Source organism: Macaca nemestrina, chromosome 11, assembly GCF_043159975.1.
Source record: "Macaca nemestrina isolate mMacNem1 chromosome 11, mMacNem.hap1, whole genome shotgun sequence".
Classification (NCBI taxonomy): Eukaryota; Metazoa; Chordata; class Mammalia; order Primates; family Cercopithecidae; genus Macaca; species Macaca nemestrina.
Window position 1 is genome coordinate 132,171,684 of NC_092135.1, and position 13,036 is coordinate 132,184,719.

At 40.2% G+C, this 13,036-nt stretch overlaps 1 protein-coding gene across 1 annotated transcript in view; it reads left to right on the forward strand.

Annotated features, from left to right (window-relative positions):
- LOC105473876 (secreted phosphoprotein 2) overlaps positions 1-10,334 on the forward strand; it is a 36,755-nt gene extending 26,421 nt beyond the window's left edge. The window contains exon 9 of the mRNA XM_071073614.1: positions 10,324-10,334. The gene's annotated coding sequence lies outside the window, so the exon portion shown is untranslated. The remainder of the gene's footprint in view (positions 1-10,323) is intronic.
- Positions 10,335-13,036: the final 2,702 nt, after the last annotated feature.

Below are 13,036 nucleotides of genomic sequence, written 5' to 3' on the forward strand. Positions count from 1 at the left end.
TTACTAAATGTCTTGAAATTATCTCATTTTGTTCTTCCTTGATAAATAAAAGAAACTAATAAGATTGGTATTAGCTAAGGATTTTAGGAGTTGAGGACTCTCAAAGTGACTGGTGTATTTCAGGTCAATTTACAATGGTTGTAAATTTCTTGTTATTAGAAAGGCAAGCAGCTCAGTGTCAGAAGAGCTCTGTCTTTCTCTTTATGTTTGATTTTTTTTTTTTGAAATGGAGTCTCGCTCTGCCGCCCAGGCTGGAGTGCAGTGGTGTGATCTCAGCTCACTGCAAGCTCTGCCTCCCGGGTTCACGCCATTCTCCCGCCTCAGCCTCCTGCGTAGATGGGACTACAGGTGCCCGCCACCGCGCCTGGCTAATTGTTTTGTATTTTTAGTAGAGATGGGGTTTCACCGTGTTAGCCAGGATGGTCTCGATCTCCTGACCTCGTGATCTGCCCGCCTCGGCCTCCCAAAGTGCTGGGATTACAGGCATGAGCCACCATGCTCGGCCTGTGTCTGATTTTAATTTTGAAAAAGTCATCCATGGAGCTCAGGGGACTTTCAGGACAGTGAAACTGCTCTGTATTATACTGAAATGGGAGATGCATGACATTATGCACTGTGGAAACCCGGAGGATGTGCAATGCAGAGCGCACACCCTAATGCGCCACACTCAAGCCAGATGTTAATGGTAGAGGAAATTCTGTGGGGTGAGGTTTAGGGTGGGGAAAGGGGGTATCTGAGAACTCACTGTTTTCTGTTCAACTTTTTAAGAAACCTAATCCTGGTCTAAAAAATAAAGTTTATTAATAAAAGAATTATCTGGTGCCTTAGGAGTAAGAGGTATCACAGTCATCATTGTCCCCATGAAAGTACCCTTGTTGCTTCTTTTCCTCTGGGTTTCTCAGCCTAGGGAATCAATAGCAAAGCAAGCTTTCTATCAAAGCAGGTATTGCCAGGAAGAGGTCCAGAGGACTGGGGCTTTTGTTCTCCAAGCCACTTACTTAGAAATGTGCTCCAAATTGGTTCCGTTCCTGGAGCCAGGCCTGCTTTGGGGCTGATTGAGCAGTGAAAGAATTTGAGGATGTGAGAATCCCCCAAACCAATCACAGTCTCCTGCTAGGACTGAAGCCCACATGCGTTACCAGGGCAGTGGCGGAAGACATCATGAACCCTTGAAAACTATTTCCTGGATGCATGATACACTAAGTCATTATCAGTCATTTGTGCCTGGGTGTAGATGTGGCTATTTAATTCTGCTCCATAGCAAACTGCTTTACTTATTACAGCTTTTAAATGTCTGATAAGGCTAGTCGCTATCTCACCCCAATTCTTCTATAATTTTTCCAGAACTTTCCTGAATATTTTCATATGCTTATTTTATTTCAACTGTAGGATCAACTTGTCAGGTTATGAAGAAAACTCGGATAGCATTTCAAATCAAATTAATAACATCAAATTTACAAATTAAGTTAGAGAAACATGACATCTTTGGATTTTTGAGTTTTGCTCCATAAGACTAAAATATATGTTTCCATGTACTAAAGTCTTCCTTTATGCCCCTCTGGAGTTTAAGAATTTTCTCATATGTGTTCTGCATATTTCCCTTAAGATTTATTTATTGCTATAATTCTTTTCAATGTTATTATAAATGGGATCTTTTGTCATCATATTTCATAATATAAAATTGACTAACATATATTAAGATTTTGGCCTATCTTCCTGCTGACTTTTCATATTGTTACTAATAGATTTTCAGCTGACACTCTTGAATATTCCACATATTACAGCCATAACTTTTTCAAATAATATTAATTTTGCCTTCTTTTCATTTTTTTTAAACATTCTTTCTTTCTTTTTCCTATTTTCTTTGATGAGTCTATTCCAACAGGACTAAATGCCAGAGTGATGATAGACTCCGCTGTGTCCCGTTCCTTACTTTGACAGCATTCTAAGAAGCACTTTAGTGTTTCACCACGGACAATGCTGACGTCAGTTTGGGTGTAAGAGGATCTATATTCTTAAGCACATTAAAGTTGCATCTGTTCTTCCACTATTAAAAGCTCACAACACAAATGTATATTGAACTTTACTAAATGTCTTGAAATTATCTCATTTTGTTCTTCCTTGATTAAAAAAAAGTAGAATGCATTGTTAACAAATCACTGTATTGAACCATCTTTGCTTTCTTGGGACAACCCCACTTGGTCATGGTTTACCACTCTGTAAATACGCCGCTGTTTCATTCAGGTTGTTTATACTAAGCTCCCTAAGTGAGAACCGACTGTAGTTTATTCTATGCTGTCTTTGTTTGGTTTTGGTGTCCGGGTTGTGAAGTCCCTTCCATCTCTATCATCTCTCCATGGCATCGCCTCCTGTCCCAACAACCTCCAACACTCTGGTCTAGTAAAGGACCTATCTTTAAACATCCTCGGAGGGTGGGTGTGATTTTTCTTTATGGTCTGAATAGAATATTAACTGGATCTAAAGTAATATATATTAATTTACATATTTTTGTAATCTCCCAATCTTTGAATTCAGCTACCTTTTCCAAGCCTTTTTCTTCCACTTTCTTCTGGAAAGTTGGCAAAAATACTCTTCATTTTTATTTCACTTTCTTCTGAAGAAAGAGGATAGTAGCAAACAAATACTAGGCCCGGAATGTGAGATCCTTGCTTAGCCATGGCCATTGGCCCAGGAGAGTGCTGGGGTGTGTAAGGGGTACTGGCATCAGAACTGTCTCATGTGTTTTAGAAATGTGTCCTTTGGGATTGTGGCAGGCAATTTCATCATTAACCTGGCTACCAGGCCCCAGCTCAGCCCATGCCTTCTCAGAACACTGCCTTTCCTTGGGCATTAGCAGACCAATAGGAATAGAAATACACGTAGTGGGGAACACGGCTGTCAGCAGCAACTGAGACGTCACAGAAGATGCAGATGGAGGCTGTGGGACCCACATACTCTGCACCCTCAGCAGAGCCTGTTTCTGAAAACAAACATGATCTACTTCCTTCAGACTGGAATCCAGGTGCGTCATTAATTTTCTGTTAAACGAAGAGAACTGTGGCTTTTTTTGAGTGGAGCACACCTGTCCCCACTTGTGGGATTGCAGAATGTGGTTGCTGCCAGGATTCTCTCTCAGCTCTCACCTCTGTAGAAATCCCGGCACAACACAAACAGTGGAAAGCCCCTCTTTTAAAATGTCTGGGTGCCACTGGGAGGCTTGCAGCAGAACAATTTTGGCCTCTCTCCAGAGGCCGGTGTGACTGGAGCCAACTTGTCTGGAGTGACTTTTTCACTATGAAACTATCAGCAGGGCGAGCGAAACAATGTTGCATTATTTAGCGCCCCTGTGAATGTGCACACCTTTTATAAATGGACTGTGTTTACCCTCCTGTCCCTTCACAGCTGGGATTAAAAATTGCCAGAGTTCAAATATTTAATGTTCTGTCTTGTTTTCTATCCTTGGAATGTTTCAGTGTAGCCTGACTTGTTGCCAACAGGTACACCACATTGTTCCTCCCTTGCCCAGGTTACCGCGTGTATGAGAAGCTGGACAGTCAGTTGTTGTCACCTTTGGTGACGTGTCAGCCTGAAAATCAGCTGGTGCCCTCCTCAAGTTTGGAGGCAGCTTCCTAGGGCTATTCTGATCCATGTTATTTTTCTTTCCAGGTTGCGACAAGAGATTTAATTTTGATCGTGAGAATAATTTTATATTGCATTTCACAATATGTTGTTTCATTTCTTCAGTGATTTTGGAATGTTAGTAGTCACAAAAGGATGCATGTAAGAGAAGTGGGAAAGGGGCAAGTTACGAATTACTCTATAGAATGTTATGTACTGCAAATATGACAAATTCTATCTTTCTTTCTTGCTCAAGACCCCTGTCAGATCAGACTGCTTGGCAAGAGGAAGAATTTGAGTGAGAAAGTGGCGCTTCCAGATATTTAGCAGACCAGGCTGAGGCCTGATGTCTAAACACAGGCTGTGAGTGGCACTGCATAGTTAGGGGTCCAGCTACAGTTGCTATGGGAGTGGCTGGGGCCACTGGTCCAAGGAACACATGAAATCTCTAACTGGGGTGAGCTGTAGGGAGCATCCAGGATTAGACAGGGACAGGGGAACAGTGGCAGTGTCTTAGTCTGCTTGGGCAGCAATCACAAGATACTATAGACTGGGATGCTTAAACAACAGACATTTATGGCTCTCACAGTCCTAGAGGCCAGGAAATCCAGCACCAAGGTGCCGGCAGATTTGGTTCCTGGTGAGTGCCCTCTTTCCGGCTGGTGGCTGACTTCTCACTGTGCACTCGCAGTGGAGAGAGAACGAGCTCTGACCCCTCTTCCTCTTCTTATAAGGAGACCCGCCAATCCCATCACGGAGCCACACCCTCAGGACTTCACCTAAACCTCATCTCCAAGTAATCCCCATCCTATTGGGGATTAGAGCTTCAATATATGAATTTTGAGGGGGAGACAAAAATTCAGTCCATAACAGTCATGGGGCATCAGATACACCAGAGCCGTTACACAATCCTCTGACTACGGGAGCTCTGAGAGCTGGGGTCACATATTTAGCTGCTGACCAACTTCACCCCCACTTCCCTGATCCAGTGCTAGCCAGTTCCCCAGATCAGCAGGAGTGCGTCTGCTGCATCTCTGGACTCTCACAGTTGCTACAGTCCCAGTTCAGCCCCCCAAGATCACCCTGCCAAAGGACTCCCCAGGGTAAGAACCGATCTTCCTGGAGGTACCAACAGGCAGAGAAAGAGAAACCTCCTCAACCTGCTCATTCTTACTGATTTTCCAACCACGTTTATTTCCGTGGAACAGCAATGGGTCAGTGACAGAAACCACAGTCTGAGACCTGAAGATTTCTCAAACGCACACATATGAGTTTGCATATGTACCCCCAAACCACACCTTTTCTTGTTCCCTCTTTCGATTCCACCTTCACCTGTTCCCTCCACCACACCAGGATATTCTGTACCACCCCTGAGTGGGGCCCCAGAGCTGACCTCTTCCTTGCCCAGCTCAAGTCTGTACATCTCCCTCCTGGTATTTTTGTGCCCTTATAATGTAGGACGTGGTTTGGGTCCCAAATGTCTGTGATGGATTCCCATGTTTTCCTTCCTTGGTAGTAGATTGCTTTGGCTATTATTCTTTTATGATCCAATTTATGCAAAGTGTCAAGCATTTATTTTCTTAACTTTCTTAAGTTAGTAATAAAATAAGCTGAATATTTCCCTTCACTGTCCATTATTGTTTTGTGCTATTTGTTGTGCAGACCTTTATTTCAAATGCTGTCTACTCATTTCTACATCCTATTTGAACGTGACTATATTAATATATTTAATGGTCAGTTTCTCAATCAATATTTTACTTGCTAATAGGTTCACCCTGACCGAACCCTTGGACTATTGACTGGGAGGAAATCCCTTTCATAAAAATAAAAATCTTGAATTTTCTTATCCATCACGTAAGATGCTTAGAAGTCTCCACTCTGTCTTAACAAAAAGTAAAAGCTGAACAAACTGAAAAATCAAGATTTTTAGATTCTTATATTCTTAGGCTTGTCAGAGAAGTTAGGTCACAGGACAAACTGCTGATCTTAAAGTTGGAGAGATAGACGAGTGAATACAGAGAGTCACAACTTTCCAGAGCAGAATCTACAAGCATAAGCCTCTGGGGAAACAACGCCAGGGTAGGGAAAGCTGAGCTGTAATTGATGAATTGCTGAAGGCTCAGGATGGACAGGTCTGAGTTTTAAAAATTCCAGGGGATGCACTCAAAGGAAGTCTCCACACATTTGTGTTTCACCCTGAGATGCTCTAGCATCCTCACCGTGAACATTGGAGAAAAATACCCCCAGGAATCATATTTACCTTTCAATAAAAAAATTACAAAACATACGAAAAGGGAAAAAACCTTACAGTTTGAAGAGACTGAACAAATATCAGAACCAGAGTCAGATATGGCAGGAATTTTGGAATTTTCAGTACAGGAATAATTTTTAGTACTCCAAAACTAGGATTAATATGCTAAGGGCTTTAATGAAAAAAATATACAACATCCAAGAGCAGATGGATAATGTAAGCAGAGAGATATATCTTCTAAGACAAAATTTAAAAGAAAGGCTAGAGATTAAAAATATTGAAAGAGAAATGAAGAATGCTGTTGATGGGCTCGTTAGTAGACTGGACATAGACAAGGAAAGAATCTCCAAGCTTAAGGATATGTCAATAGAAATTTCCAAAACTGGAAAGCAAAGAAAAAATGACCAACCCCACCCCCCATCCCCAAACAAAAACAAAACCAAACAAATAACAGAGCAGAATATCCCAGAACTGTGAGATGACTACAAAAAGCATAACATATGTGTAATGGGGATACTAGAAGACAAAGAAAGAGGGGAAGAAACAAAGCAATGTTTGAAGCAACAATGACTGATAGTTTCCCCAAACTAATGTCAGACGCCCAAACTACAGATCCAGGAAGCCCAGAGAACACCAAGCAGGATAAATGCCCAAAAGAAATACACCTGGGCCAGGCACATCATATTCAAACTTCAGAAAAATCAAAGATAAAAAGAATGTCCTGAAAGAAGCCAGAAGAAGAAAACACCTTACTTATAGAGAGGCAAAGATAACAATGACATGTGACGTTTTCTCAGAAACCACGCAAGCAGGGAGGGAGTGGAGTGAAATATCTGAAACGTTGAGAGAAGAAACCCACCTCTTTACTCTGCATGTAATTATCCTTCTTACGTGAAGGAGAAATAAGAACATTCTTAGATGAAAATTGAGAGAATTTGTTGCCAGTAGGCCTGCCTTTGAAAAAAGTGTTGAGAGGGTTGTTCGATGAGAAGGAAAATGTTATAGGTCAGAAACTTGTATCAACATTAAGAAATGAAGAGCATTGGAGAAGGAATAAGTGAAGATAAAGCAAAACTTTTATTGTTCTTATTCTTATTTGATCTAACAGACAATAGTTTGTTCAGAATAACAATAGCTACATTGTGCTCTTATATAGATATAATATGTTTATGTATAAATGAAATAAATGGCAACAATGACACAAGGAAGAAGAGGGAGAAATTAGGAATATTTTGTTATTATAAGGTACTTGCACTACCCATGAAATGGCAAAGTGTTATTTAAAAGTGGACTTGGATTAGTTGTAATGTGTGTTGGAAACTCTGAGGTAATCACTAAGAAGAGTACAGAAAGAGAAAAATAATATGCTAACAAAAGAGAAAATAGCATCATATAAAATGCTCAATTGAAATAAAAGGCAGAAACAGTGTAGAAGACAAAAATAAGAGCAAAGAACAAGTGCAACAAACAAAATAGTAACAAATTTGGTAGATATTAGTCCAATTATCTCAATTAATCACTTTAAACATCAATTTCCTAAATATTAGATTGGTGCAAAAGTAATTGTGGGTTTTGCTATTACTTTTTTTTTTTTTGAGCTGGAGTCTCACTCTGTTGCCAGGCTGGAGTGTAGTGGCGTGATCTCAACTCACTGCAACCTCCGACTCCTGGGTTCAAGCAATTCTCCTGCCTCAGCCTCCCGAGAAGCTGGGATTACAAGCATGCACCACCATGCCCAGCTAATTTTTGTATTTTTAGTACAAACAGGGTTTCACCATGTTGACCAGGTTGGTCTCGATCTCCTGACCTTGTGATCTGCCCACCCAGCCTCTCAAAGTGTTGGGATTACAGGCATGAGCCACCGCGCCTGGCCTGCTATTACTTTTAATTGCAAAAACTGCAATTACTTTTACACCAACCTAATACATCAATTAAAGACAGAGGTTGTTTCAATGGATCAAAATATGACCAAACATCTTGTCTTAAAAAAGCCCACTTTAAATATAAAGACACATAAAAGTAAAGCTATGGAAAAGGATATATCATACTAACACTAATCAAAAGAAAGCAAGAATAGTTGTATTAGTTTCAGACAGAACAGAATTCAGAGCAAGGAAAGTTATCAGGGTTAAAGAGGGTGACTATATAATGATGAAGGACTTAATACTCCAAGAAAACAACAATCATTAATGTGTATGTGCCTAATAAAAGAGCATCAAAATATGTGAGACAAAAACCAATAAAACTGCTTGGAGAAATAGATGAATCCACTATTATAGTTGGAGTTTTTAACATTCTTCTATCAGAGATGGACAGATGCAGCAGGCAGAAAATCAGGAAGGACATAGTTGCACTCAATAGCACCATCAATCAACTGGATGTAATTGACATCTACGGACTACTTCATCTAACAACAGCATATTACACATTCTTCTCAAGCTCATATGGAATATTCACCAAGATGTAGCACATTCTGAACTGTAACACACCTTAACAAGTTTGAAAGAATAGAAATCATACAATGTCTGCTTTCATACCACAGTGGAATTAAATTAGAAATTAGTACAGAAAGATAGCTGAAAAATTCCCCAATACTTGGAGATTAAACAACATACTTTTAAGTCACAAATGGGTCAAAGAAAATCTTAAGGGAAATTACAAAAAAAAAATTGAACTAAATTAAAATGAAAATACAACTTAATTTGTGGTGTGCTAGAAAAGCAGTGCTTAGGGGAATTTTTTTTAGCATTGAATGCATATGACAAAGAGGAAAAAAGATCTGAAATCAATAGTCTAAGTTTACACTTTAGGAAACTAGTGAAAGAAGAGAAAATTAATTCCAAAGTAAGCAGAAGAAATATAATAAATATTAGCACAGAAATCAGTGAAACTGAAGATAGGAACTCAACAGAGAAAAGTCAATAAAACCAAAAGCTGATTCTTTGAAAAGATTAATAAAATTTATCAGCCTCTAGCCAGGATAACAAAGAAAACAAGAAAAGAAAAGAAAAGAAAAGAAAGAAAAGAAAAAAAAGAAAAGAGATAACACAAATTACTAATATCACAGTAAAAGAAGGAACATCACTACAGATCTCATGGACATTAAAAGAACAATAAGGGAATGCTATGAATAAATCTACGTCCACAAATTTGATAACCTAGATGAAACAAACTAATTCCTTAGAGGATACAATTTGCCAAAACTTACACATTAAAAAATAGACAATTGGAATACGCCTATACCTTTAAAGAAATAGAATCAGTAACGAATAACCTTCCAAACAGAATGCTCAAAGCCCAGATGGGTTCACTGGTGAATTCTACCAAACATTTAAGGAGGAAATTATACCAGTTGTCTACAGTCTGTTCTAGAAGTTAGAAGCAAAGAAAATGCTTCCTAATTCTATGAGGCCAACATTAACTTAAAACCAAAACCAAAGAGGTTACAAGAAAATAAAAAATATATAGACCAATATCGCTCTTGATCATAGATGCAAAAATTCTCAACAAAATATTAACAAATCAAATATAATAATGTACAATCAGAATTATTCAAAACAATCCCAATAAAGATCCAAGGAAGGTATTTTTTGGTATCTATACTGATTCTAAAGTGTATATAAAGTTGCTGAAAACCCCAAATACAGAAATCAAGAACAACAAGAAAGCCAGAAGACTGATACTACTCCACTTTAAGATGTAAGTAGAACTCATCGAAGGAGGTATACAAATGGCAAAGGTATACAAATGGCAAACACACATATGAAAAAATGCTAAACATCACATGCCATTAAGGAATTGCAAATTAAAACAACATTGTGATACCACTACACATCTACTAGAATGGCCAAAAACCAAAACACAGACAATTCCAAATGCTCCTGAGGATGTGTAATAACAAGAACACTCATTCATTACCGTGGGAATGCAAAATGGTACAGCCACTTTGGAAGACAGTTTGGTGGTTTCTTACAAAGCTGAACATACTTGTACCCTAAGATCAAGCAATCTTGTTCCATGGTGTTTACCCAAATGATTTGAAAACATACACTTGGATATTTACAACAGCTTTATTTATAATTGCCAAAGCCTGGAAGCAACCAAGATGTCCTTCAGTAGATAAATGGATAAACTGTGGCATATCCAGACAATGGAGTATTATTCAGTGCTAAAAAGAAATGGACTATTAAGTCATGAAGACATGGAAAAAAACTTAAATATATGTTACTAAGTGAAAGAAGCTAATCTGAAAAGACTACATGCTGTACAATTCCAACTATATGACATTTTGGAAAATGCAAAGCTATGGAGACAGTCGAAAGATTGGTGGTTGTGAAGGGTTGGGGATAGGAAGGGATGGATAGTTGGAGCACTGGGAATTTTTAGGGCAGTGAAACTATTCTGTATGATACTATATTGGTGGGAAAATGTCATTATACATTTGTCCAAACCCACAAAATGCACAATATTAAGAGTAAACCCTAATGAAACTATAGATTTGGGGTGATGATGTGTCAATGCATGTTCATTAGTTGTAACAAAGGCACCACTGTGGTGTGGGATGTTGATCATGAGAGAGGCTGAGCATGTGTGGTAGCAGGAACTCTGTCCTTTCTACTCAGTTCGACTGTGAACCTAAAACTTCTCTGAAAATTAAAGTTTATTAATTTTCAAAGAAGGAGCCTGACCCAATGTCATGATTCATGTGACACATTTGGGGTTGGGGGGTTGGTAGTTATACTTGTATTGGTTTCCTATTGCTGCTAAACAAATTGCCACAAACTTAGAAGATTAACACAATTCAAATGTATTACCTTACAGTCCTGGAAGACAGACATCTGCAATGGGTCTCATTGGGCTAAAATCAAGATGTTGGCAGGGCTGGTTCCTGCGGGGGCTCCAGGGGAGAATGTTTCCACGTTCTTTCCACTTCTAGAGGCCACCTGCATTCCTTGGCTCATGGTCTCTTCCTCTATCTTCCCCAAGTGAAACTCCAGCCTTGGTTTCCATCATCGTATGGCCAGTTTTCTCTCAGACTCTGACTCTCTTCTCTCCCTTTTGGAAGAGCCCTTGTGGTTACATTGGGTCCACCTGGGTAATCCAGAATAATCTCCTCATCTCAAGATCCTTAACCTAATAACACCTTTCCCTTTTACCATGTAAGGGAACTGTTACGGACTGAATTGTGTCTCCCAAAACCCGTATGTTTAAGTCCTAATCTCTGGTTTCTCAGAATGTGGCTGTATTTGGAGAGAAGGCCTTTAAAGAGGAAATTAAAATAAAATGAGTTCATAGAGGTGGGTCAACATGAGCAGTGTCCTTATAAGAAGACGAGATTAGGACACAGACACACAGAGGAAACATGATGCAGAGATACAGGGAGAAGACGGCCACCCACAAGCCAGGGAGGCAGGCCTCAGGACAATCCAAACCTGATGACACTTTGATCTCAAACTTCCAGCCTCCAGAACTGTAAGAAAATAATTTTCTACTGTTTAAGTCACCCAACCGGTGGTATTTGGTTATGGCAGCCCAAACAAAATGGAAGTAGCATATTCACAGATTCTGGGGATGAGGATGTGAACATCTTTGTGGGTAGGGAGGGCATTTTTCAATCTACCACAACCACCACAAACCATCCAAATGGCTGCCACGTGTTGAATGTTGCAGGCCAGGCAGGAACCTTACATGTATTATATTATTTAATTCTTAAATCAACCCTACTGGGTAGCTACCATCACTATCCCAATTTTACCAATAAGGAAAAGATAGCTTAGAGAAAACGTGTTGCATTGTTAGTAAGAGGCAAAAGCAAGACTTACATTTTAGCTCTCTGGTTTCTGTCTTCTCCCTTCTATTAAAAGAAAAAAAAAATTCAATGGAATTGCAGTTCTCCGGATAGATACGAAGCAAAGGGGATGACAGCCACACTGCAGGCCTGATGTACCTCTCTGGCTATTAGATGTTGCCAGTGTTTGCTTCTTACACAGCGATTGCAAGCCCCCCTTGCCGTCCTGCCTGCCTTTCTAAAAAATGTGCATTGAGTGGCTTCATAAGGAAATCCAGAGAACTTGGTTCTCTGAGTCTGATGCAGCTACAGAAACTGTGCAGATGCGGGTGTGGAATTATTTTACCCTAAAGGACCCTGTTAAACACTCACACTTTTGCCTAAATCTTAGACCGAAGGCGTGAAGTTTTCAGCTCATGAGATTAGACAAGGAGCTGGGGTTCATTTCAAGTTTCCCTTTACCTGTGACCCTGGCATTCTTTCTTTTGACATCCAAATAGACACTCCCTTGGCTCCCACTCAACAGAAAATTGGCATCCTGAAAAGCCAAATAAAACCTGCCTCAAAAGGGAAAACAAAATTAATGAACAGACAGGAAATCTGAGACTTATTTTTCTCTGAAGTAGGATACGGGGGAGTTAATGGCTTTGTGAATAAACTGGAGGAGGAGGGAGAGAGAAACAAAGCTGGGTTTCCAAGGTTGGTTCCCCAGCTGCTCCGGGTGTTTTGAGCTAGAGGGCACTCGGTGGCAGAGTTTGCTAAGCACCGTGGCTCCGTGGGCTCCCAGGGCCCCAGGCTTGTGACTACGAGAGCAAGGCTTGGTATTTTCTCCAGGTTCCAGTCAATTATCACAGTTAAATTGGAACATGCGTGTCCTTCTGTGGACAGAATTGCAGGAGCTGCCGCAGCTTCTTCCAAAATAGAGCTCTCCTGGCCGCTGCAGCTGCTGATGTTCTCCCGTGTCTCTCAACCTGCTCTTCCTCTCCTTTCTTCCTGACACGCCATCTCCCCTCGCCTGCTTTCCCTCGCTTGGACTGGGGCCCGCTGGGACATCACCCAGTCTACGTAGCACCCTGGTGTCTCAGAGGGTGGGTGAGGTCACTGTTTTCCATTCCAAACCACACCTGGTGTTAGGAACATTCCATTTTCATCTCTTCACTGGTTTGCTTCTGTGGGGACGAAACTCAGATTTCCAAGAAAACACATTGCATTGTAAAAGGATCCTTCAGATTAAAAAAAAAAAAATCAATTCACCAAGAATCCCACCACCTACATTTTGTGTCTCTTGTGCTCCCTTTAAAATCTGTTGGGGAAATCTTCCCCTGACCAAGAATGGGCATGCTGGCTGATCGTGGCTACTCTCAGATAATTAAAAGCTC